We start from the raw sequence: 24,748 nt of genomic DNA on the forward strand, positions 1-24,748 counted from the left end.
CTTTTTTTATTTTGATTTGAATCAATAAAATTTTTTTTAAAAAAAAATTTACATAAAATATTGAACATTCAAACAGCTTTTCATTTTAAATCTTTAAATAATAAAACCATTAAAAAGATCATATCTATCTCAATTCTAATTATCAAATTTATATTTTAAATACATGCAAGAAGTTTGTTTCATTTTTATCACCTATTATATTCGTTTTAAATTTAAAAAGATTAATTTAAAAATTATCTATTCAATCCTAATTGTTACTCAAGAGTTCTTTTACAAATTTATCATTATAAGTTTAATAAGTTATATCATTTTGATATTTTTTCGGCTTACAACTTTTTTCAAAATATATATTATTACTCTTACAATTTCTTTTTTTTTGGTTTACAACATTTTTTCAAGATATATATTATTAGCATTGTAATTTCGTTCTTACGAAAAATAATAAATTTTTTAATTTATTTTTTTTTCATATATCTCCTAACATTTTTTATATTTTTTATAGCAATTTGATTAAAATTACAAAAGTGAAAATATGCTAATACTTTTTTATTATTTAATTCGTCATTTAATAATATATGTCTTTGTTTTTTAAAAAATATAATTTATTTTTATTTGATATAATCTTATAGGTATATAAATATTATCATAAATAAAAATGATTTAAAATAAGATGTATCATTTTTTCTTACTTGTTCAAAAAGTTTATTTTTTTATGTAACAAGTCAATATATATGAATTTTATTTATGTTATAAAATTTGAAGATTTGAATATAATTTTAAAAAAATTTTGTATGTATTTACTCATATTAAATAAATAAAATTATTTCGTGCATCACACGAATCGTAATCTAATTTGATATATGTTGTATATGTAAAATAGATAATGGATTCATATATCCATACTATTTGTTAAAAAACTTAAATGACTTAGGATAACGGATAATTAGGGAGTACTATCAAAACCTCTTTAAATTCAACATGGATAGTAAAATCTACTATATGAATCCATTAATATTTGTTTATGAGTATTTAAATCCAACATAATTGGATTAGGTAGGATAGATATCCATTTATTTATTATCTATTTTCGTTTTTATTTTTACTTCAAAGTTAAGGTTAATAGTATATGTAGTTTATAAATTTTAGCCAAAATTTATTTTGATCTTTAATCTTTAAAAAGTTTCAACTAAATCCCTAATTCTTCATAATTGTCCTATTTTAATAATTTTTTCTATGAAACCTCTAAATTGAAGATAGGTGATAGCTGGCGCTATGTGGATGGCTTATATTGGCATTTCGTATGGTAGACGGAAGCAACAAAATAAAGTTTCACTTAAAGTTTTAAGGATTAAGAGGATACTATCTTAAATTTTTATTTTATTTTATATATATTTTATAAAATATTAAATTTAAAATAATATTTTTATATTTTTATTGCAATATAATTTATTATTTAAAAAAATTAATTTTTTATTTAACTATTTTTTTCTTTTTTCTTCTTTATAAAATATATTTAAAAAAGGAAAAAATATTATTGTTAATAGAAAATAGATTTTTTATAAAAAAAATCACAATATTTTTATTATGATTTATCATTAAAATAATTTTTTAAAATATATTTTCTATTAAAAATAAATTTATATTTAACTAATAAATTATATATTGTGATAAAATATAAAATATTATTTTAAATTTAATATTTATAAAATATGTCTAAGATATAAGAAAAATTAGAAATAGTAGCATCTTTGGTATTAAAACTTTGAACGAAATTTTATTTTAATCTCTCTATTTACCACATGAGATATTAGATGATGATATGTATGTAACACCGGCTAGCACTTACTATCAATTTAAATAGTTTTATAAACAGAAAGACTAAAATAAAATAACTTTGTACAATTATAGATTTAATTATAACTTTTTAAAGATTAGATAATGAAATAGAATTTGATTCAATGTTTAGGGCCATGAGTGCTATTAACCCAAAAAGTTATAACAAAACAAAATGAAAAAGTAATTATTAAAGAAAAAAATGGACGGTGCATTTTAGCTCTAACATGGGAATGGCCAAATCAAATCCTACTTCGATTGCATTGGATTGCATTGGGCAACAATATTTTTTTTATAAAAATATTGAATAATTATTAAGTAAAGAGGAAATAAATTGAAGGATTTGAAAGAATGGAGAAAATTGGTTTTATTTTTAGCTTTAAATATATAAGTTAGAAGCAGGTAGCTTTGTACATCATATCATGGATCATGCATGGTTTAGGCATGAATGAAGCAAAGGAAAAAGCATATGGAGTTTTAAATGAATTAATGCTACAGTTGTCGTAGACATGTAAGGTTATTTTAGAAGTATGACCCTCCTATTCCTTTGGTTTGGTAAAATATATAGAATTGCAGGATTTATTATTATTAGAAATATGTCCACGCTTTGCTGCAAGTTTAATTTTTTTTCTTATTTGTAAATAATAATGTTTATGAAGGCTAAAACTTAAAAAAAAAAAGAGGGGGGGGGGGAGAAGAAAGATATTATGTGTTTAATGAAAATAAATGGGCAAGTGTTGTAAACCAAAAATATAAAGACATTTGGATCATATATAGGCATGATCTAGAAATGTTCACAATCAACTAAAAGACAAAAATTGAATATTAGATATGTAGTTATAAATGGCTATGACTTGAAGCAAAGACTCCATAACACCCTGAAGCCTGCTTTAGGAAATTGCTCATAAAACTAAGGTTAACCTTCTTATGTATAATACTGTAAAATCAAGTTCTGGTCAAATCTCAATATTTACTTGCATTATGGAGCATGCCAAAATAAAGAAGCAGGCTGAGAAAAATATTGCAATTGTAGCTTGATTAGCCTTGAAAAGATGTAAATTTTGATTCTTTATTTTACATCATTATTGTGTATTAATATTTGTACATACTTATATAATACCAAATTTGTCACTGGCAAATAAAGATAGCCCTCTCAAGTTTCGAGCAAAATGATGACAAAAAACAATCAGAAGGGATTGTAACCAAGCAAAATTCCTTAATGGATTCTACCTCAAATGTTTCAACACAAAAATAAAATAGTATTATATCTCTTTTTCTTTCACCTCTATTTAGAACATTTTAAAATATTTTACCACAAACATCATCTAGGGACAATCCATCTAATTATTCATCTAATAGCCTATTTCAATACAAATTATATGTGAATCAAAAGTGGAATTTCCTTGTTAACAACAAGATGCCAAAAATTAAAAGGCTAAGAGCAACAAAAAAAAAAAGTAAAATCTTAAATCAACAATTAAGCATCATTAAAACTATGATGTAACAATCGCAACATCATGAATAAAAATAATCATCAATAGATTTCAATAAGGGTCAACATAGAATCCAGCCCAATAGCAACATTAACAAATATGTTAAAAAATAATCAACATGGAATCCAGTCCAATGCCAATAATAATAAAAAAAGAGCTAAACATGTTTACAATAAGTAAAAGAATAAATTTATAAGAAAGAAAAGAGCGATAAATACCTAAATTTTCTATTCAAGCTACGGTTGATGGCAATTGCAGCCTTTCCTCTACCATATCTTATTGAAGTATTTCTTAACTCTTTTCAAAATTGCAATTGGCACTTGCCTGCCAATAGACTTAACCGCGATTACATGGCAGGCTGCAATACTGAATTTATTTGACAAAATCAATACATGAAACACTGATTAAAAAATTAAGAATTATGAAAGTAAACAATCATATCTTGTTTCATTTCCAAGTAATATTAACATATATATTCAATATTAAGAGCAGTTACTTATCTATAGCAATTACAATAAGAATTTAATATCATTTCTTTAATTCAATATTACTAATATAAAGATTTGAATTTTATACTTTTGGAATCATCAACATAATATTTATAAAATTCATATAATTTTAAATCAAATTATTTTACTTAGAAATTTTAAATTACATAAAAAACATGATCTAGAATTATTTTGGTACTTATTTAAAATTTAAATAATCCTACTTGTATACGAAAATAGGATAATCGTCGCTCTTGGTATTTAAAATTCAAATAATCATCACATTTACAAGGGGGTGCGAAAAGGATAAAAAAAACTAGAAAAGATATATAATAATTAGATGATGGTCTCAAAAAAAGAAAGGTAAAAAAAAAGAAGAAGAGATAAGAGTGATAAAAGAGCCTTATCGAGCTAACTATTCTATCCTCTATTTAAAATCAAAATATGAATAGTAATAATGTACAGTGATTGCTACAATGTACAGTAAATTTTTAATATAGTAGACTGTTATAGTGACTTGCTATGGTGGTTTTATTGGCAGGTCTCTATCTTCTAGAAAAGCTTTATTTGATACAGTGATTGCTACAGGACAGCTAGTCTTTGACTCTAAACAGCTTTATTTTTTTGTATTGGCAGCTTGGATAAGCTTATCTTTGGCTAATTCTTGTTTAGAACTTTAGGAATCTCTAGGGCTTCTATAGTTGGGTTTAACAGAGGGCTAGAAAGGACTTTTTCCATTTCCCAGATTTGGTAGGGTTAAAAAATCTTTCTCTCTAGTAGCATCCAAAGAGACTGGTTATGGTAAAGTATATGCAGAAAAAATAGTAACTATTTTTTACAACTTTATGAAATTGGTGCTTGATAAAGGCAAAAAAATCTTTGATCAAATCAAAAGATAGGTTTTGTACAAGGATCTAACCAACTATTCCAAGTTTGATGCTAGTTGCATCAAAAGGTTCATGGTTAAGACTAAATTTTAATTTTTTGAATTGAATCCCCTATTTTAGTAGTATGAATATATAAGGAATAAAAATATTCAGAAAAGTTTTTGACTAACAATTTTTCTGTAGTCTGTTGAATAGAAAATTTTATTTGTTGAAATAATTCCTTAGTTAGGAATTGAGCAGTTTTTTCAAAAAGAAGAATCTTTTTAAGCTTGTTTAGCTAATGAGAGTAATTATTTTTAAAATATTCACTGAGTTTCAAGAAACTGTTTATTTCTGAAACTATATTTGCATTTTTTTCCAAAGCGAAGAAATCAATATCTTGTTGTTTTAGCAAGTTAATTGACAGAAGACTTTGGAGAGTTGCTTCTTTAAATTCTTGAATATCTTTAGCTTGTTTAGCTAGATATTTAACCAATTTGGTCATCCCTTTATGAAAATGGGTTTTGTTTTGAAAAATATGGGTTTTTTAGACTAAGTTTAACAAATCATAGACTTGTAGTTCAAGTTCAAGATTATAAAAATCTTTAATCTTTGGATTAGAGAGTTTAGTTTCTTGTAGCAGTTTTTTTGCTGATGAAACTATTTTAAAGTAACTCAAAGGTGTCCAGTTATTTGAGTCTTGAGCAAATTGAGAGAGTTTTGTTTGAATTCTCAAGGGAGATGGCATATAGGGTGGCATAAAATTTTATGGTTGATAGAAACATAATCATTGGTTAGAATCATTATAAAAACCAAATCCTAGGTTAGGATTTATAAAAAAAAAAAAAAAGAGCATGAAGAAGAAAAGGTTGAGGAGGAAAATGAAGGAGAACCTTTTTTAGATTGCTTTTTTTATATCATTCTCCATTCTTCAAGGGTTCCTTGAGATGTTTTACCTTGATCCATTTGGCCTGCTAAGAAAATCTGCTAAAATTTTTTTATTATAATTGATAAACTCAATAAGAAAACTATATTGACAAAGAAAATTATACCATTTGATTCTTCTTGGATTGTCTTAGAGTTTTTTATTTTTGCAAAAATTTCAGACTGCCTGGTTATTGGTTCTTATAACAAAAGTCTCAGGGGCTAGATAAATATGAAATCACTATATATCATTTTTTATGGCTAACAGTTCTTTTTCAAAAATAATATAATTTATTTTGTTTGGTTTAAACTTTCCTGAATTATAGCTATAAATCAATTCATCCTTTTGATGAAGATATTTTACTTTAAGGACACATCTCTAATGTTTTTCACTGACATTTATCACTAATATTAATAAATCTCTCTGTTTAGGCAGATAAACTTTAGGAATATAGGTTAGCTCTGATTTTATTTGTTTAATAATATTAGAGTCTGTTGTTGTCCAGATAAAATCATTATTTTTGAGTAATTTTATTAAAAGAAGGCTTTTCTTTTTGAAAAGATCTTTACAAAATTACCTATCATAATTAACAATACCTAAAAACTATTGAAGTTGTTTGATATTATTCAGTTCTTTTGAAAACTCTTTGATCTTCGAGAAATATGATCCTGTAATATTAATCCATTAGCAGATAAATTAAGACTAAGAAATTCTATTTTGATTTTTTCGAGTTCAACCTTTTTGGGACTTAATATAATACCATGCAAAATAAATTCTTGAGCAATAATATTCAGGTGTTTCCTGTGCTCATCTAATGTATTAGAAAAAACTAATATTTCATCAATATATGCACAGCAAAATTATTTATGTTTGCTAAATATAGTGTCCATACGTTGAAATATTTGGGTGCATTGCATAGACCAAAAGGCATAACAGTCCATTGGTAATTGCTTTTGGTGCACTGAAAATAGTTAACAATTTAGACTCAGGTTTAAGCATGATTTGCCAAAAATTAGATTTACAATCAAATTTAGAAAAGTATTTAGTATTTTTTGCTAAATTTATCAAAACATCTTTACAAGGAATAAAATAGCCATCAAATACAAGATTTTGATTTAATTTCTTATAATTGATAACCATACGGGGTTTTCCTCGTTTGATTTCTAAATAGTTTCTTGCCAAAAATACTGGACTAGAATGTGGACTTGTAGTTGGTTCTATCAGGACTTTATCTAGTAGTTCTGCAATTTGAATCTTGAATTCATCTATATCTTATTTGGTATAGATTATGGGCTTTACTCTTATGATCTCTTTTGGATTGTGAAGAGTAAGCTCACAATACGTGGACTTCTTTGCCAAAGCTTCAATGGTTGTTTATTGAAGTTTTCCAACAAAATCTTATAAAGCTAATGTTTTTCATTGATTACTTTTATAACATTTGTTAATCTTTTTGATTGAAAGTTTTTATCACAAATATGCTCATGTTCCTGCAACAAAGGAATATCAACTATTTTTTATCAATTATAAGAGTAACATGAGTAGTAGAGATAGAAAATGGAACATAAGTATGTATAAAATTATTTCCTAATAGTATGTCTCCATGCATATTAGGAAAGCATAATATGTTTGGGATTATAAATCAACATTATTAAAATAAACAAGAATATTTTTTGCTTTATAACCAACTATTGTTTCCTTACCATTAATACATACTATGATGATAGGATGCTTCATTGGTTACCATTTGTTTATGGGTCAAGTGTTATTTTGACAACTAGAGATTGTTGCTCTTGTGTTTAGTAATATATACAGACTATATGGTTTATAGTCTTGAAATCGAAATTCACCTTTCACAAAAGTATAATATTTATCTTTGTTAAAAAATAAAATTCTGTCAAGTGCAAATAACTTAAAATTATTTATAAAATGTAACATTTTTATTTTTTCATGTCTAGGAGTTCTAGAAGAAGAAGTATGAGAATGTAAAATAGAATTAACGGATTGATAATAAGATTGATTATCACCTGTAACTTGTTGGGATGGATTATCACCTGCAAAAATTAAAATTTGAATATTACTAGATAGCTTATACCGTTTACTCTTTCTAGATTTTTTGCATTGTTGGTACTATGAAATCCTGAAAAAGAACTTCTGTGAGGAGTATAAAAAGATTAATTACTAGATATACTCTCAATATCATCATCTTTTTTATGATAAAAAACATTTGTAGGTGGTAAAACCAAGTTTGGATTAAAACTAGTTGAAGCATGAGGACTTTTAAAATAAATGTTTTTTCCTGATGAGAAAAATTCTAAACTTGGTACCTTCTATTTTTCAGAGGTTTTTTTGAAATATCTTTAAGACACTATCCTTGTGGGATAGATAAATGCTCGAGTTTGACTAATTTTGGTTTAATTTCTGAATCAAAACTATTTGATTCAAATAGTTTAATAATATTTGAACCTATCTGTTTGGTAGATGTATTTGTAGTATTAGTAAACTCATAAATTGCTGACCAATTAATTAAAAGGTCATGTGATTTTTTTTCAATATCAGAATTTGTTATCTTGACATGAAGACATAAAACATTTTTCAATGTTTTCATTAAAAATGAAAATAAAATAATTTGGTTTTACTTTAAATAAAACAACACTAGCTGCTAAATTGGATTGGATTCCTCCAATTATAGCATTAGCAGAGTTTTTAAATGATTATCCATTAAAATTGCAATTATAAGAATATCTTTGCATGCAAGAAATAATGGTTTAATGGTAATCAAAATCATACTAATATGTTTATATTTAACCTTAGGATATTTTTTCAGAAAATGGTTTACTTTCTATTTTGTAAAAAAAAGTATTTCTATTGATCCTTGTTTAGAATCATTCGCAACATTATCACCAAATAGTTTTTCTATATGGTGTTTAAACCAAGGTTGAAATTTTTTAAACTAACTTGTTTTGTAAATCTTATCTGGTTGGATGAGTCATAATTCTTTGATTTTTTTCTTCAAAAATATGATGAGTTTTTCTTATCATATTTTTTAGTTTAATCATACCTTTTTCTGCTATAGTTTTGTACTTGTAGAAGAAGTAACTGAAACAATATCTTAGTTAGATTTGGCATTTCGCATAAAAATATATTCAGATTCATCATCAGAAGAACTATAATTGATTTTTGAAAAAACTTCATAATAAATTTCTTCATTTAATAAATCATTAGCAAATAAATTTTGAAGATAACATTCTTCAAGTTTTTTAATAATTTTTTGAGCACTTTTCCCCTTGTTTGGGCAGTGATCGGCATAATGACCTTATCGATCACAAATAAAACATTTACAAGTTTGTTTAGAAGATTTTTTTCTTCTTTTTAACAACAATTTTACCTTTTTTAGGCTTTGTGGATTTACTAGTTTTTTTTTTATTTTTACTTTTTCCAAAAAATATTTTCGTTTTTTCTTAAAATAAGTTTTTCTTTGAATAGGTTGTTTGTTACAACCAAATTCTAAATCATTTTCAAAGATCTTAGTACACTGTTTGTAACTAAGTTTAGATTTTACCTGTTTGGCAGCCTTTTGCTTGAGGCGGTATTCTATAAATTGACCTTGCACATAGTGTATTTTACAGCCAAGAGTGTCATATAATTCTATACTGAGATTTACAACGTTTGCACATTTAATTTTTAATTCTAAATAAGTATTATAATTTTAAGAGCATAATTCATTCCATGGTGACGGAAGTTTTAAGAAAAATTATTGTAACCAAAATTTTGAATATTCTTCATGTAATTTTTGGTATTCAAAAATATATCTTTTACTAAAATCATTAAGATTTTGAATATCACATAATTTTAATTTTTAAAAAAGATAGTGAGCTTCTTGATTGGGATCTAGAGTTTTTGTACTCTCACAAAACTCATTTTTCAAGATCTGGGTTAGATTTTTTATACGTTGAGGTATGTTACCTGTTGCTAGAAGTGTATTTTTTGAGTATTTCTCAGAGTTGTATTTTTTCATTTTTTGAGAAATTGAAGTACATCACCTGGCCATGTGCTACATAAATAATTAAGAAACCTTTCTTTAGTCCAGGTGTCTTTGTATCCTATAACAACAATAGACATAGATTATGCCCAATCATCTATAGTTTTTTCATAATCTTTGATAAGGACTCTAGTTAGATCTAATTAAGTGCTACCTTGAGTAATCGTTCATTTGTTTAACGAATTGATTATAGAAACTTTTGGTTTGATCTGACTGGTTTAGCCAGATTCGAAAGTTTGTTTTATCTCATCCTTTTTTAGGTGAGAAAATTTTCTTTTAAATGAGGTAAATGTTATTCCATAAGATCTGGGTTTTGCAGATCTGAAAAACATAAAACATCATTAATATCTGGGTTAGATATTTTTTATACTTTTCTTTTTTCTCTATCTTTGGGTTGAAAAATATGGATTTGAGGTTTTGGATCTAGTTGATCATCAGAACTAGAAGTATCATCTGATGTTGTTTCATCTGATGAAACTTGCTTATTCTTTACTATTAGGTTAATAACAAAAATTTTAAAATTATCTTTCGTTATATCATTATATGCTTCTTCACTACTAACACTGGTTGTGTCATAGTTGAGCATATAATATTAGTTATATTTTTCAAAAAGTCCTTTATGTTCTTCATAAAAGGGTTTCAATAGCTTAAAGATAGTCAATCCGTTGTTTCGAATCTTCAGTTTTTTCTATTTTAAATTTAAAGTTTTCAATTAAGTATTTATAGGAGTCATAATCAAGTTTTTCTTATTTCTTCTTTGCTGAGGAAGATGAAGGGTTGCCATCTGTCATCATAATATTGCCATAGTAAATAGGTCCAAAGTCTATAGATGTATATGGAGGAATATGTCTTTGGTCCATCTTTTCAACAAGCAAATCTATTTTATCTTCTATATTATCCATTTTTACAAATAACTTAGTAAAAAATGAAGAAGAAAGATTAAACAAACCATTTACAGCTCTATAAATTGACATATTATAATATTCAAACTTATGATCTATATGCAAACTATGATTATAAACTTGATCTTTACAAAGATAATTATTTTCTAAAGTTGATTCCATGTTTATGGTGTTTAAGACTGGTGTGATTCAGTATAGGTTATCAAAAATCAGTCAATAATAAGGCATACAAAGCCCAACAAATACCAACAAATAACCACAGATCCACTGTATGAGCTTTAAAATATAAAATAAATAACAAAAAATAAGAGTAGATATAAAGACTTTGTTTATAACAAAAGATTACAAAATAGATCTATAAGTTTAAACTTACAAGTACAAACATTTTATACAAACTTAGAGCTCTGATACCATTTACAAAGATGTGCAAAAAGGATCAAAGAAACTAAAAAAGATATACAATAATTGAAGGATGGTCTCAAAGAGAAGAAGGTAAAAGAAGAAAAGAAGAGATAAGAGTGACCAAAGATCCTTCTCGAGCTAATTATCATATCTTCTATTTATAATCAAAATATAAATAGTAACTATATACAATGGCCGCTACAGTGTGTAGTAGATTTTTACTATAATAGATTGTTACAGTGACTTGCTATAGTATTTTTGCTGACAGACCTTTGTCTTTTAGAATGGCTTTATCTGGTACAGTGTTATAAGACTTTTATCATAATAGTAATTGTTATAGTACGATTGGTCTTTGGCTCCGCACAACTTTGTCTTTTTATGTTGGTAGCTTGGATCAGCTTATCTTTGGCTAATTCTTGTTTATAATATCTCTAATCTGGATTGTTTATCCTTTCATAGTATTATCAAAGTTTTATAATTCTACTCCATCTTCATTCAGGGTTTAGTGAGAGTGAGGAGAATTAGTTTAGATTGGTTCCGCATCTTTTATCCTTCTTGGTATTGGAAAAGTAATTCTTGAGGGTGATCAACATCTTTCATTTTGGATAGTTGTTGAAGAAGTTTTAGGGCTTCTGGTTGAGTTTGGAAAGGTGCTTGAAATGTTGCATAATAAATTAATGTAAAAATCTTTCGTCCATCAGTTTGTACAATAGCTTTCGAAAAACTATACCATCAGTTTGTACAATAGCTTTCGAAAAACTATCTTTGGTGGCTAGCTAAAGGAGATAACTAGCTTTTTCCATCATATCGATTCTTGTTTGGAATTGATATTGTTTTGGATAAAAATTTTTTGAAACTATCTTGTTTAGAGTTTCAAGAATCTCCAGGGCTTCTATAGTTGGGTTTAACAGAGGGTCAGAAAGGCCTTTTTCCATTTCTAAGATTTGGTAGGGTTAAAAAAATCTCTCTCTGGTAGCATCCAAGGAAATTGGTTATGGTAAAGTGCATATAGAAAAAATAATGACTGTTTTTTACAACTTTATGAAATTGGTGCTTGATAAAGGCAGGGAAATCTTTGAACAAATCAAAAGATAGATTTTGTACAAGGATCTAACCAACTATTCCAAGTTTGATGCTTGTTATGTCAAAAGGTTCGTGGTTAAGTCTGAATTTAATTTTTGGAATCGAATCCCCTGTTGTAGTAGTCTGAATATATAAGGAATAATAATATTTAAAAAAGTTTTTGACTAATAGTTTTTCTATAGTCTGTTGAATAGAAAAATTTATTTGTTGAAATAATTTCTTGATTAGAAATTGAACAATTTTTTCAAAAAGAAGAATTCTCTTAAGTTTGTTTAGTTGAGGAGAGTAATTATTTTTAAAATATTCACAGAGTTTTAAAAAATTATTTATTTTTGAAACTGTACATGCATTTTCTTTCAAAATGAAGAAATCAATATTTTACTATTTTAGCAAGTTAATTAAGAAAAGACTTTGGAGAGCTACTTTTTTAAATTCTTGAATATCTTTAGCTTGTTTAGCTAGATATTCAGCTAGTTTGGTCATGCTTTTATGAAAATGGGTTTCGTTTTGAGAAAGATGAGATTTTCAAACTGAGTTTAACAAATCATAGACTTGTCGTTCAAATCCAAGATTATAAAAATATTTAATCTCTGGATTAGAGAGTTTAGTTTCTTGTAGCAGTTTTTCTACTAATGAAACTATATGAGAGTAACTCAGAGGTGTCCAGTCAATTAGGTCTTAAGCAAATTGAGAGAGTTCTGTTTGAATTCTCAAGGGAGATGGCATATAAGGTAGTCTAAAATTTTGTGATTGATAGAAAAATAGTCCTTGGTTAAGATCATTATAAAAATCAAACCCTAGGTTAGGATTTACAAAGAAAGTACGAAAGCACTAAGAATAAGATGTTGAAGAGGAAAATAAAGAAGAACCTTTTTTAGATTGCTTCTTTTTTATCATTTTCCATTCTCTAAGGGTTTCTTGAGGTGTTTTACCTCGATCCATTTGGCATGTTAAGAAAATCTACTAAAATATTTTTATAAGAATTGATAAACTCAATAAGAAAACTATATTGACAAAGAAAATTATATGACCTGATTCTTAATGGATTGTCTGAGAGTTTTTGGTTTTTGAGAAAATCTCGAACTACCTAGTTATCGATTCTTATAACAAAAGTCTCAAGGGCTAAATAAATATGAAATCATTGTACATCATTTTTTATGGCTAATAGTTTTTTTTTCATAAATAATATAATTTATTTCGTTTGGTTTAAACTTTTTTTAATTATAGCCACAAATCATTTCATCCTTTTGATGAAGATTTTTTGCTTTAAGGACACATCCCCAATATTCTTCACTGGCATCTATCTCTAATATCAATAAATCTCTCTGTTTGGGCAGATAAATTTAGGAATATAGGTTAGCTTTGATTTTATTTGTTTAATAATATTAGAGTCTGCTGGTGTCTAGACAAAATCATTCTTTTTGCGTAATTTTTTCAAAAAAAAGGCTTTCCTTTTTGGAAGGGTTTTTAAAAAATTGCCAGCCATAATTAACAATACCTAAAAACTATTGAAGCTATTTGATATTATCCAGTTCTTATAGAAACTCTTTAATTTTCAAAATAATATGATCGTGCAATGTTAATCCATTAGCAAATAAATTAAGATAAAAAAATTCTATTTCGATTTTTTCAAGTTCAACCTTTTTTGGATTCAATATAATACCATGTAAAATAAATTCTTGAGCAATAATATTCAGGTGTTTTATGTACTCATCTAATGTATTATAAAAAAACTAATATATCATCAATATATATATAGCAAAATTATTTATATTTGCTGAATATAGTGTCCATCCAATGCTGAAATATTTGATGTGCATTGCATAGACCAAAAGGCATAACAGTCCATTGGTAATGGCCTATTGGTACACTGAAAGTAGTTAATAATTTAGACTCAGGTTTAAGCATGATTTGCCAAAAACCATATTTACAATCAAATTTAAAAAGGTATTTAGCATTTTTTGCTAAATTTATCAAAACATCTTTACGAGGAATAAAATAGCCATCAAGTACAAGATTTTGATTTAATTTCTTATAATTAATAACCATACGGGGTTTACCTCGTTTGATTTATGAATGGTTTCTTACCAAAAATACTGGCTAGAATGTGGACCGGTAGTTGGTTCTATCAGGCCTTTATCTAGTAGTTCTACAATATGAATCTCAAATTCATCTATATCTTGTTTGGTATAGATCATGAGCTTTACTCTTATGATCTCTTTTGGATTATGAAGAGTAAGCTCACAATATCGTGGACTTCTTTGCCAAAGCTTCAATGGTTGTTCACTGAAGTTTTCCTGCAAAATCTTATAAAGCTAATGTTTTTCATTTATTGCTTTTATAACATTTGTTAATCTTTTTGGTTGAAAGTTTTTATCACAACTATGCTCATGTTCCTATAACAAAGGAATATCAACTAATTTTTTATCAATTGTAAAAGTAACATGAGTAGTAGAGATAGAAATGGAACATAAGTATGTATAAAATTATTAACTAATAGTATGTCTTCATGCATATTAGGAAAGCATATTATTTTTAGGATTATAAATCTAACATTTTTAAAATAAACAGGAATATTTTTTGCTTTATAACCAACTATTGTTTCCTTACCATCAATACCTACTATGATGATAGAATGCTTCATTGGTTGCCATTTATTTATGGGTAAAGCGTTATTTCGACAACTAGAGATTGTTGCTCCTGTGTCTAGTAATATATGCAAACTATATGGTTTATAGTCCTGAAATCGAAATTCACCTTTGATAGATGTATTTGTAGTATTAGTAAACTCATAAATTGCTGACCAATTGATTGAAAGGTCATGCGATTTTTCTTCAATATCAAAATTTGTTATCTTGACACGAAGACATAAAACATTTTTCAATGTTTTCATCAAAAATGAAAATAAAATAATTTGGTTTTACTTTAAATAAAACAACACCAACTGCTAATTGGATTGGATTCCTCCAATTATAGCATTAGCATAGTTTTTAAATGATTATCCATTAAAACTGCGATTATAGGAATATCTTTACATGCAAGAAATGGTGATTTAAGGGTAATTAAAATCATACCAATATGTATATATTTAACCTTAGGATATTATTTCAGAAAATGGTTTATTTTTTATTTTGTGAAAAAAAGTATTTCTACTGATCCTTGTTTATAATCATTGGCAACAGTATCACCAGATAGTTTTTCTACATGGCGTTTAAACCAAGGTTGAAATTTTTTAAACAAACTTGTCTTGTAAATCTCATATGGTTGGATAAGTTGCAATTCTTTGATTTTTTCTTCAGAAATATAATGAGTTTTTCTTATCACATTTTTTAGTTTAATCATACCTTCTTCTACTGTAGCTTTTGTCTCTATAGAAAAAGTAACTAAAACAGCATCTTGATTAGATTCATCATTCAGCATAAAGATATATTCAAATTCATCATCAGAACTATAATCGATTTTTGAAAAAACTTCATAATAAATTTTTTCATTTGATAAATCATCAACAAATAAAATTTGAAGTTAACATTCTTCAAGTTTTTTAATCATTTTTTGAGCATTTTTACCTTTGTTAGGGCAGTGATTAGCAAAGTCACTTTCTTGATCACAAATAAAACATTTACAAGTTTGTTTAGAAGATTTTTTCTTCTTTTTAACAACAAATTTGCCTTTTTTAGGCTTTGTGGATTTACCAATTTTTTCTGGTTTCCATTTTTTTTAAAAATATTTTCGTTTTTTCTTAAAACAAGTTTTTCTTCAAATAGGTTGTTTGTTACAATCAAATTCTAAATCATTTTCTAAGATCTTAGTACATTATTTGTAACTAAGTTTAGATTTTACCTGTTTGGCAACTTTTTGCTTGAGATAATATTCTGTAAGTTAACCTTACACGTAGTGTATTCTACAGCCAAAAGTGTCATATAATTCTATACTAGGATTTGTAACATTAGCATATTTAATTTTTAATTCTAAATAAGTATTATAATTTTGAAAGAATAATTCATTTCATGGTGAGGGAAGTTTTAAGCAAAATTATTGTAACCAAAATTTTGAATGTTCTTCATCCAATTTATGGTATTCAGAAATATATATTTTACTAAAATCATCAAGATTTCAAATATCACATAATTTTAATTTTGAAAGAAGATACTTAGCTTATTGTTTAGGATCTAAAGTTTTTGTACCTCCACCAAACTCATTTTTCAAGATCTGGATTAGATCTTTTAAAGGTTAAGGTATATTACCTGCTGCTAGAAGTGGATCTTTCTGAGTATTTCTCAAAGATATTTTTTTATTTTTTGTGAAATTGAAAGAAATCACCTGACCATGTGCCATAGAAATAATTAAGAAACTTGTCTTTAGTCTAAGCATATTTGCATCTTGTAACAACAATAAACATAAATTGTACCTAATCATCAATGGTTTTTCCATAGTCTTTAAAAGGGACTCTGGTTAAATCTAAATAAGTGCCACCTTGAGTAACCATTCGTTTGTTTAATGAATCGATTATAGAGACTTCTGGTTTGATCTGATTGGTTTGGCCAGATTCAGAAGTTTGTTTAATCTCATCCTTTTTTAGGTGAGAATATTTTTCTTTTAAATGAGGTAAATGTTGTTCCATAAGATCTAGGTTTTGCATATATGAAAAACGTAAAACATCATCAATGTCTAGGTTACATATTTCTGATAATTTTTTTTTCCTTTATCCTCGAGTTCAGAAATAAGGATTTGAGGTTTTGGATCATTAGAACTAGAAGTATCATCTGATGTTTCATCTGATTAAACTTGCTCATTCTTTACTACTAGGTTAATAGCAAGAATTTCAAAATTATCTTCTACTATATCATTATTTGTTTTTTCACTACTAACACTGATTGTATCATAATTGAACATATAATGATAGTTATATTTTCGAAAAAGTCTTTTATGTTCTTCATAAAAGATTTCAATAGCTTAAAAATAGTCAATCCATTGTTTTAGATCTTCAGTTTTTTTCATTTTAAATTTAAAGTTTTCAATTAAGTATTTATAGGAGTCAAAATCAAGTTTTTTTTGTTTCTCTTTTGTTAAGGAATATGAAGGGTTGTCATCTGTCATCATAATATTGTCATAATAAAGAGGTCCAAAATTTGTAGATGTATCTAGAAGAATATGTCTTTGGTCCATCTTTTTTGCAAGTAAATCTATTTTATCTTCTATATTATCCATTTTTATAAATAACTTAGTAAAAAATGAAGAAGAAAGATCAAACAAACCATTTATAGCTCTACTAATTGACATATTAGATTCAAACTTAGGATCAATACGTAAACTATGATTATAAACTTGATCTTTATAAATACAATTTTTTTTTAAATTTGATTTCATGTTTATGGTGCTTAATACCGATATGATTCTATACAGGTTACCAAAAACTAGTTAACAACAAGGCATACAAAGCTCAACAAATACCAACAAATAACCATAGATTCATTATATGAGCTTTAAAACATGAAATAAACAATAAAAAACAAGAGTAGATATAAAAACTTTGTTTATAAAAATAAGATTACAAAATAAATCTATAAGTTTAAACTTACAAGTACAAACATTCTATACAAACCTAGAGCTCTGATACCATTTACGAGGGGGTACGAAAAAGATAAAAAAACTAAAAAAAAATAATAATTGAAGAATGGTCTTAAAGAGAGGAAGGTAAACAAGAATTAGCCAAAGATAAACTGATCTAAATTGTCGACACAAAAAAATAAAACTATCGAAGCTAAAAACCAGCCATACTGTAGCAATTACTGTTCTCAACAAAAAATCTTACAGTAATCATTGTATCAAATAAAGCCATTCTAAAAGATAGAGATCTACTAATAAAAACACTATAGCAAGTCACTACAGCAATCTACTGTAGTAAAAATCTACTGTAAACTATAATGACAATTATACATAGTTACTATTCTTATTTTGATTATAAATAGAGGATAAGATAGTTAGCTCGATGAGGCTCTTCGGTCACTCTTATCTCTTCTTTTCTTCTTTTACCTTCTCCTCTTTGAGACAATCCTTCAATTATTGTATATCTTTTTAAGTTTTTTTTATCCTTTTCGCACCTCTCTTGTAAATGGTATCAGAACTCTACATTTGTATAAAAGGTTTATACTTGTAAGTTTAAACTTATAGATCTATTTCGTAATCTTATTTTTATAAACAAAATTTTTATATCTACTCTTATTTTTTGTTGTTTATTTCATGTTTTAAAGTTCATACAGTGAATCTGTAATTATTTGCTGATATTTGTTGGGTTTTGTATGCCTTATTGTTGACTGACTTTTGGTAATCTATACAGAATCACACCACAATCTTAAGCACTATAAACATGAAATCAACTTTAAAAAATAATTGTATTTGTAAAGATGAAGTTTCTAATCATAGTTTGCATATAGATCATAAGTTTGAATCTAATAATATGTCAATTAGTAGAGTTATAAATTATTTGTTTGATCTTTTTTCTTTTTTTTTTACTAAGTTATTTGTAAAAATGGATAACATAGAAGATAAAATAGATTTGCTTGCAAAAAAGATAGATTGAAGACATATTCATCCAAATACATCTACAAACTTTGGACCTCTTTACTATGACAATATTATGATGACAGATGACAACCCTTCATCTTCTTCAGCAAAGGAGAATAAGAAAAACTTGATTTTGACTCCTATAAATACTTAATTGAAAACTTTAAATTTAAAATGAAAAAAACTGAAGATTTGAAACAACGGATTGACTATCTTCAAGCTATTGAAACCCTTTATGAAAACATAAAAAACTTTTTCAAAAATATAATTATTATTATATGCTCAACTATGACACAACCAATGTTAATAGTGAAGAAACATATTATGATATAATAGAAAATAATTACCAATGGACTATTATGCATTTTGGTCTATGTAATACACCTCAAATATTTCAGTATTGAATGAACACTATATTCAATAAACATAAACAAATTTACCGTGTATATAATGATGATATATTAATTTTTTCTAATATATTAGATGAGCACAGGAAACACCTGAATATTATTGCTTAAGAATTTATTTTTTATGGTATTATATTAAGTCTCAAAAAGGTTAAACTCGAAAAAATCAAAATAAAATTTCTTAGTCTTAATTTATCTGCTAATTGATTAACATTGTAGGATCATATTATCTCAAAGATCAAGGAGTTTTCAAAAGAACTAGATAGTATCAAACAGCTTCAACATTTTTTAGGTATTGTTAATTATGACAGACAATTTTTTAAAAATATTTCCAAAAAGAAAAGCCTTATTTTGAAAGAATTACGCAAAAATAATGATTTTGTTTGGACTATAGACTTTGATATTATTAAACAAATAAATCAGAGCTACTTATATTCCTAAAGTTTATTTACCCAAACAGGAAGATTTATTGATATTAGAGACAGATGTCAGTGAAAAACATTAGGGATGTGCCTTTAAAGCAAAAAATCTTCATCAAAAAAATAGTTTAAACCAAACGAAATAAATTATATTATTTATTAAACCAAACGAAACGAAATAAATTATATTATTTATGAAAAAAATTGTTAGCCATAAAAAATGGTGTACAGCGATTTCATATTTATTTAGCCTCTGAGACTTTTGTTATAAGAACTGATAACCAGGCAGTCTGAGATTTTCTCAAAAACAAAAAACTTTCAAACAATCTAAGAAGAATCAGGTGGTATAATTTTCTTTGTAAATATAGTTTTATTATTAAGTTTATCACTTCTGATAAAAATATTTTAGCAAATTTTCTTAGCAAGCTAAATGGATCGAGGTAAAACACCTGAAGAAACCCCTGAAGAATGGAGGACGATAAAGAAGAAGCAATCTAAAAAAGATTCTTCTTCCTCTTCCTCTTTAACCCTTTCTTCTCCATGCTCTCCTACTTTCTTTGTAAATTTTAACCCAAGATTTGGTTTTTATAATGATCCTAACTAAGGATTATTTTTTTATCAACCATAAAATTTTAGACCACCCTATATGCCATTTCCCTTGAGAATTCAGATAAAACTTTCTCAATTTGCTCAAAACCCAAATAACTAGACACCTCTGAGTTACTCTTAAATAGTTTCATCAACAGAAAAATTGCTACAAGAAACTAAACTCTCTAATGCAGATATTAAAGATTTTTATAATCCTGAACTTGAACCACAAGTCTATGATTTGCTAAACTCAGTCTGAAAATCTCATCTTTCTAAAAACAAAATCCATTTTCATAAAAGGATGATCAAACTGATTGGATATCTAGCTAAACAAACTAAAGATATTCAAAAATTTAAAGAAACAGCTCTCCAAAATTTTCTATCAATTAACTTGCTAAAATAACAAGATATTGATTTCTTCACTTTGGAAGAAAATGCATATACAGTTTTAAAAATAAACAATAGACATAGATTGTGCCCAATCATCTATGATTTTTCTATAGTCTTTGAGAGGGACTCTGGTTAGATCTAAATAAGTGCCACCTTAAGCAACCATTCATTTGTTTAACGAATCGATTATAGAGACTTCTTGTTTGATTTAACTGGTTTGACTAGATTCAGAAGTTTATTTTATCTCATTCTTTTTTAGGTGAGAATATTTTTTTTTTAAATGAGATAAATATTTTTCCATAAGATCTGGGTTTTGCAGATCTAGAAAACATAAAACATCATTAATATTTGGATTACATATTTTTTATACTTTTTTTTCCTCTATCCTCGGGTTGAGAAATAAGGATTTTAGATTCTAGATCTGGTTGATCGTCAGAAGTAGAAGTATCATCTAATGTTGTTTCATCTGATGAAATTTGCTCATTCTTTACTATTGGATTAGTAGCAAGAATTTTAAAATTATTTTTTACTATATCATCATCTATTTTTTCACTACTAACACGGGTTGTGTTATAGTTGTGGACATCAATTTGTCCAGAAATACAAAATACAAAATATAAATACAAAATATGAAATACAATAACAAATATACCAAAAATAATACAAAATATAAAACAAATACAAAAAAAAAAACACAAAATAGAACAGAAAAATCGAGGATGGCAGTGGTGCCTTCCCCGGCACCACTGCCACCAGACCCTACACCCCATCCTTCTGATCATTATACCCTACCCTTCACCCCTCTAATTACTCATCCCATTGACAAACTGTCAAATAAGACAGAAACGAATAAAAGAGGCGTGGGGCTCGTGCTTACACCCCATACCGAACCCCATGCCCTTCCTTCAAGCATATGCACGGTCGGAGCTCTATATATAGAGCTCCTAGCCAAATCAAAAGGACAAAAAGAATGAGGGAGATTTGCCAAAACAAAAAAAAAACTAAAAAAATCAAACAGTCCTCCCCATAGGGAGGAACCCAGCACCGAGCTTCTTGTACGAAGAAGAATAAAAAGGGGTCAGTTTAAAAAAAAGGTTTAGAATAAAAAAAAATAATCTCACCGAAACTTTGAAAGTAGATTTAGGGAAGTGGAGACCCTTTTTAGTGAAAAAGAGGTCGGATCTATGTTCAGGGGGTTGAGAGGAGTTTGTGAGAGTTTTTTTAAATTTTTCGACATCGTTGACAATGGCTGGAGTTCACCGCCGACGAGGACTACGGTGTTCGTTGCAATAGACGGCCACCGGCCCAGGTCGACCTAAAAAGAAGAGAGAAAAAAATTAGGCATTTTTTTTGGAGAAGAAAGTAAAAATGACTTTAAAAAAATTGAACCTTTTATATAAACGGTGAAAACCAAAATGACATTGTTTCAATAAAAACCCAAAACGACGTCATTTTAAGCACCCAGGATCCACGTGTCAACTCGTGACCTGATTCGAAATCCGCGTACCCGACCCGTAACCCATTTCTTTCATCAACCTCTGATCGGTCTGACTGAACCGAAATCAAACCGTCCAAATAGAATCAAACAGATACTAAACTGCTAAGCCACCCAGATCGTACCCAGACTGAGCCGAATCGTCGGACCAAATCGTTGAACTGAATCACGTGTTGACCGAACCGTTGATCAATCCGATTTAGGTAAAAAAAATTTTTTTTTGAATTTTTATATATTAGTTTATTAATATTTATGCATATTAAAATATTTATATTTGTTAGATTAAACAATGAAATATGTGGTTAAAGTTTTTTTTTTAATTTTGTCAATTTTTAAAATAAACTTCAAAAAAAATAATATAAAAATAAATTTAATAATAATACTAAACTAATAAAAAAATGTAGGAAAAGAACATTTTTACCTGACGATGAGATTCAAAGGTATTTCGAATAGTGATGCCTAAGAAATCTCTAGGTGAGAAGATTTTTCTAAAAATATTACCAGTGTATTAGAGTATTTATAAAAAAATTTTCAATAAAAATAAAAATTTTCCTTTTTTGGTTATAAAATAGTAATAAATAAAAATTGATTAGTATATTAAAAATATAAGTAATAAAAATAGGAAGAAAAGAAATTTTATCCAATGATGGGATTCTAAAAGTATTTCGAGTAGAAATGCTTTAAGAAATCTCTAGGTGAGAAGATTTTTTGTAAAATATTACCAGTGTATTGTAATATTTATAGAAAATCTTCAATATAATGAAAATTTTATTTTTCTTCAATTTTTTAAATAAGAATATTAATAAAATAGTTAATAAATTTCTAACAAAGGAAAATAAAATGTGTGCATCAACATGGTAACATTTTGCATTGCATGCATGACATTTTTTACAAAAAGTAAATTTGAGCTTCCGAGGATGAGATTCTAATATATTTCGAGAAACGATGCCTAAGAAATCTCTAGGTGAGAAAAAGCTTTTCTAATGTTACTAACGTATTGGAACATTTTAAGAATTATTTTAATAAAAAGGTCTTAATTTATTTTTCTTGAGAATAAAATTTTTTTTAATAAATAAAAAATCAAGGAAATTATTTTTTGAACATCGAAAATTGGACTATTTTTATCAAAAATCAAAGGATAACACGTCGTTAATTGGTACCATTTTTTAACAGGCGCTGTGAGGGTGCTAATCTTTCTCCACGCGTAACCGACTCTCGAACCCAAACTGTTTCGCAAACCGTAAAATTATCTTTCTAATAAATTTAATTAATTTTAAAACTTTATTAAAAGGATATGTTTTAGTAGGTGGCCAATCGCACCTAGCCAAAAAAAAGATTGGTGGCGACTCCGTTATTTTTTTTTATTTTGTTTCCAAATTCGTCAGACGGACACAAAATCGTTACGACAGCTTGGCGACTCCACTGGAGACGCCTTTTGTTTTCGAGAGTCAGGCCAAAATTAACTACTTCCTCAAATTTTAATTTAAACAGTCTTAATCAATTTCTTAAATTTTTATTTTTCATTTTTAGTAAAAAAGGTAAAAAAAAACAAAAAACAAAACAAAACAAATCAAAAATAAAAAGCAAAAAAAATTCACACACATTTCTTTTACTATGCCTCTTATGTTTTATTTTTTTGTATATATTACTCTCAATAAATTAGGATATATTTGCACACAATGGCACGATGCATCTCATGCATGAGCTTTATACCCGGGTTTCATCCTTTATAGGAGGAAGTAAAGTACCTATGCTCTCGTGAGATGATAACCTCTGTAATGGCAAGTGAAATACTTCCACTCGAATTGAACCCTTTTCGTTTGTAGCCTGTAATGGGTGAGGATCGGGGTGCCTTACTAGTCCAACATAGATGATAGTGAGAAATAATTTGGAAACCTTTAGACCCTGTAAATCCAAACCCAGCATATAATAAGCCTAAAAAACTAACCTTATGTAGAGCCTTGTCCATCTTCTTGTAGGAAATATCTAAGAATAAAAGTTGTGTATAACACAAAACAAAATAAAACAAACAAAAAATCTCAAAACACAAAAATAAAATATTTTTTTTCTTAAACCACATATTCACACTAACTCAATTTTGTTTTTTTTCTTTTTCTTTTTGCATTAATCATATCATACAGTTTTGCATCGAGATATTTGCTCTAGGACATATTTCTCTCAAGAAGTTTTCATGAATCCCATAGAACTACAGATTTGCTCATCTTCAGTCAATGTGCCATGTGAGTCGTATAATGAAATACATGTTTGGTCGAAAAAAGCTCAATAAAAGAATGAAGATTGTTTGCCTACCGATTATGTGTCTGAATTACTTAAAAAAAAATGCATTTAGATCTCACACATAATGATTTTAAAGAGTTAGCTATTGTCTGGGATCAGTTAAGTGAAGAAAGAAAAGAAAGCTTTTGTAAAAAGTATGGGCAGATTGCATCTCTCATTTAAGTTGTGATCAATGAACAGCTGGTCAAAGCAAATATATAGTTTTGGGATCCATCCTATAGATGCTTCACTTTTAATCAAAAAGATTTGGTGCCAACTATCGAGGAGTATTCAATTTTGCTCAAGATAGAACTATAATATCCAGATAAAGTATTTACTCGAAAGCCAAAATCAGGTTATCGCAAAAAGTTAGCCAAGCTTATAGGGATTAAAGTAAAAACCATTGATTCTTTCATAAAGTCTAAAGGTGAACATCTCGACATTCGTTGGGACTTTCTTCGAAACTTCATTCAGGAGCATTTAAGTAATGATCAAGGTATGGCTGTGTTTGCTTTAGCATTGTATGGCATGGTAATCTTTTCGAAGACTTTGGGTTACATTGAGATAACTGTGATAG

At 27.2% G+C, this 24,748-nt stretch overlaps 1 protein-coding gene across 1 annotated transcript in view; it reads right to left on the reverse strand.

Annotated features, from left to right (window-relative positions):
* Nucleotides 1-3,496: 3,496 nt before the first annotated feature.
* The window catches only part of LOC111312098 (uncharacterized), a 49,507-nt gene continuing 28,255 nt past the window's right edge, over nucleotides 3,497-24,748 (reverse strand). The window contains exon 8 of the mRNA XM_089763094.1: nucleotides 3,497-3,692. The gene's annotated coding sequence lies outside the window, so the exon portion shown is untranslated. The remainder of the gene's footprint in view (nucleotides 3,693-24,748) is intronic.

The sequence above is a fragment of the Durio zibethinus genome, chromosome 1 (assembly GCF_047325235.1).
Source record: "Durio zibethinus cultivar Kanyao isolate XHJ-2024 chromosome 1, ASM4732523v1, whole genome shotgun sequence".
Lineage (NCBI taxonomy): Eukaryota > Viridiplantae > Streptophyta > Magnoliopsida > Malvales > Malvaceae > Durio > Durio zibethinus.